The sequence below is a fragment of the Dasypus novemcinctus genome, chromosome 9 (genome assembly GCF_030445035.2).
Source record: "Dasypus novemcinctus isolate mDasNov1 chromosome 9, mDasNov1.1.hap2, whole genome shotgun sequence".
Taxonomy (NCBI): domain Eukaryota; kingdom Metazoa; phylum Chordata; class Mammalia; order Cingulata; family Dasypodidae; genus Dasypus; species Dasypus novemcinctus.
Genome location: NC_080681.1, coordinates 10,437,174 through 10,440,875, shown reverse-complemented (window position 1 = coordinate 10,440,875; position 3,702 = coordinate 10,437,174). Strand labels below are relative to the sequence as shown.

Genomic DNA, 3,702 nt, shown 5'->3' with positions numbered 1-3,702 from the left:
TCGGGCAGAGTCAGAGGGGAGGACCCAGGGCCAGGTGCTGGGGCGCCCGAGGGCCTCTGTTTACTGGATGAGGATTAAACTGTGTACACTGCTGGGGAGAAGAGGCGCCGTTGACATCGATACTGAAGAGTAACAAAGTGAGAGGAGAAGAGCCAAGGGTCGGGCTCGGGGCTGACTGCAGAATAAAGCAAAAACCAATAATTTCTTTTAAAAAGGAGGGTCGTTGAGACACTGTACTAGATTGCGGAAATGAGCTAATCCCATTAGTCTTCCAAACAGATATTTTACTCGGGGGTAATTGAGGGTATAAAACATGTTTAAATCCAGTTTTATGTATAAATCATGGGTCAACTGTTTCTCAGTTTGTTATGTTTTCCCGCATTCCTTCCTTCCATCATTCCTTCTTTCCCTACTTAAAAAAAAAATTACAGATGTAATTCTTAAATTGTTTTCAATGTGAAAATGTCAAACAATGCAGAGCAAAATCTCCTTCAGTCATTCTTCACTCTGCCCTCTTCCTAGTTGCCCCCACATCTTGCTCAGGTCCCTCACCGGAGCTAACCGTAATTTGTGTGTGTGTGTGACTGTGAATGAAATCTTCTCCCAAGTCATAAAAATATGGAACGCTTCACAAATTTTTTTAAAAAGATTTATTTATTTATTTCTCTCCCCTTCCCCCCCGCCCCGGTTGTTTGTTCTCTGTGTCTATTTGCTGCGTCTTCTTTGTCCGCTTCTGCTGTCAGCGGCACAGGAATCTGTGTTTCTTTTTGTTGCGTCATCTTGTTGTGTCAGCTCGCTTCACAAATTTGCATGTCATCCTTGGGCAGGGGCCATGCTAATCGTCTCTGTATAGTTCCAATTCTAGTATATGTGTTGTCAGAGCAAGTACCTACACTTATTCCAGGCTATTTTCAAATTAAAGTTTCATCATTGCTATCCTTAAGTTGTTGCCTTAAGAGTAAAGTTTCATCCTTGCTATCCTTAAGTTATTGCCTTAAGGAAAGAATGGCTCTTGGCAAGATTTAGGGGAAAGCGAGATTGAGGAACCTACAAAACATTTTAAAGCCAGGGCACTTGTCACAGTACAGCGGGCAGCCCTGAACATTCCCAGCGCGGGGCCTCTGGTCACCTCCACCACAGTAAATGTTGTTGATTGACGGGCTCTGGCCCTGCTCTGCCAGAAACAGCCAAGCATGGGAAACCTGCTGAATTACTAGCATCCTTCGCGTCTCCGTTTTTATTCTTGAGAATCTTCAGTAACCCTGTGCCCTGAGCCTGGCAAGGCATAGGTGTTTCTCTTATATGCAGTCACAGGGACCCACCTTCTCTCCTTGTCTTTCCTTTTTAAAGTATAATATCAAGGACATGGCCAGGCCAGGTCAGAGAATGTTGCATCAGAGATACTGCTGCTATATTTACCAGCCACTTGCCTTTCAAGAGGAGCAATTTATAAGACGAAAAGCAGCCGAGACAAACTGTCCTCGGTCTCATCCGCGAAGAAAAGCTGTGCATTTAAAAATTGTACACGATTTTACCTTGCAGGAAGTTTCTCCGGGGGGCAAGATTTCTGGTTTGTCTTTCTTTTCCATTTTTTAAAATTCTCTCTGGGGGGACAGTGAAGAGACCTGTGGGGGCCATTCAGGGTGATCTGTTCCGGGCTGTCACCGTCGTCTTCCAGAGGGCAGAAATGAAACAGACGCAGGCATGACGAGCAGAGTATCTATCGCTCTGGTGTGGAGCAGTCTGTGGCCAGGAAAGCTTCCACACCGCCTCCTTCTGACTCTCCAGACCTCGGTTTCCTGCCCAATAAACCAGGAAGAATCAATTCTATTTCGCCTGGAGGGATATTGTTAGGAAAACAATGAGATAAATGTTGAATCAGGACTTTGGGGGGGAAAAACTTTATTCAGCTCCGATTCAATGCAGTCACCAGCAAGCACGCCTTGGGGACATTTTAAATGCGGGCAGAGGGTGTCATCCAGAGGGATAGCTTGTCCCTGAACTTGAGGTAAAAGACAAATTCGAGCCAAGAACAAGTTGTCACCCCAGGCAACAAATGTCAAGAAGCTGGAGAGTCAGAGGAGGGAGCACTGAGGAATTAGGGGAGATAGAGATTCCTTCAAAGGAAGGGGTGGCATTTGAGATGGAAGAGGGCGGGAGGGCATTCCAGGCCAGGAGAATAAAGAAAGGCCTGGAGGAGCAAAAGCTCAGGGTGTGTTTAGGGGGCAATTGAGTACAGCAACCTGACAAATGGCACGGAGCAATGGGAGGTAAATTGGGTTTACATCGGGGAGACTGAAAAATCTGAGCTTGGCAGCGGACTTGGCCCCGTGGTTAGGGCGTCCGCCTATCACATGGGAGGTCCACGGTTCAAACCCTGGGCCTCCTTGACCCGTGTGGAGCTGGCCCATGCGCAGTGCTGATGCACGCAAGGAGTGCTGTGCCACGCAGGGGTGTCCCCGCGTAGGGGAGCCCCACGTGCAAGGAGTGCGCCCCGTAAGGAGAGCCGCCCAGCGCGAAAGAAAGTGCAGCCTGCCCAGGAATGGCGCTGCACACATGGAGAGCTGACACAGCAAGATGACGCAACAAAAAGAAACACAGATTCCCATGCCACTGACAACAACAGAAGCAGACAAAGAAGATGACGCAGCAAATAGACACAGAGAACAGACAACCGGGGTGGGGGGGGGGAGGGGAGAGAAATTTAAAAAAAAATTTTTTTTAAATCTGAGCTTACCCACAGGCAATGGAGTGTCATGGATGTTTTAGTGGAGAAGTGACATGATCAGACTTAGTATGTGTGTGCTTCAAGGTGACGGCAGAGCATCACAGAGTCTTCTTCAGCCAGTTTCACCCACAAGAAACCTCTGTATCAAAGGTAGAACTTCCCTCCTTAGCACTTACATAGTCAAGATTTTTACTTACCCAAATACGTTTTGGGTTGCTCTCTGTTCTTTTCCAAGCATTACTCCTGGCGGGCTCCTTATTAGAGGGCAAGCTTCCTGAGAACAGGGACTTTATTTGTTCTCCTCCTCTTCCTTGAACCCTCTGTGCCAGCTGCCCTAATGCCCCACACCGTGCCCAGCTGGCAGGGGCTCTCAGGGTGGACACATTGGCACATACCATGTGTTGAGTACTTGGACGCAGTCTGCATTTTCCCTCTAAAGATCATCTAAAGCATGCAATTAATTTACAGGGTGAAAAAAGCAATTAGGCAGGTAGGGGAGGAGGAGATGTGCCTGTCGATAGTGAAAGACAAATTTCCATTATGGACCTATTTTTAAAAAGCTTTTGTGAAGCAGTTACTATATGCCACGCACCTTGCCCTTGAAATGCATTATCATGCTGCATCCAGTTGGCAATCTCAGGAGATAGTAACTATGAAACTGAGACGCGGAGAAGTTCAGTAATTTGCTCAGGAGCCATAACAAGTGACAGAGGCAGGATGTGAGCTGTGTCTCTCTACTGTCAGAGTCTATTATCTTAACTGCATTCTACTAATTCTGCATTAGAGGCCAAGGGTCAGGTATCTCCAACCCTTTGATCATGCCCTACACCTGCAGCACAGTGAACTCTGTTGCCTGCACGTTTGCCGAAGAGGTTTCTGTCTTTCATTTAAGACTTTGTTCCCAGAAAGAAAAATGCAAATCCCTAAACTTTTCACTACTAAGAAGTTCTCAGGGGCCTATGTCAATATTTCAA

General features: G+C 46.9%; 1 non-coding gene across 1 annotated transcript; it reads right to left on the bottom strand.

The window, feature by feature from the left end:
• Positions 1 to 782: 782 nt before the first annotated feature.
• On the bottom strand, positions 783 to 889 carry LOC111760031 (U6 spliceosomal RNA). The gene has a single exon (XR_002793834.1). It is a non-coding gene; the product is annotated as a U6 spliceosomal RNA (small nuclear RNA).
• Positions 890 to 3,702: the final 2,813 nt, after the last annotated feature.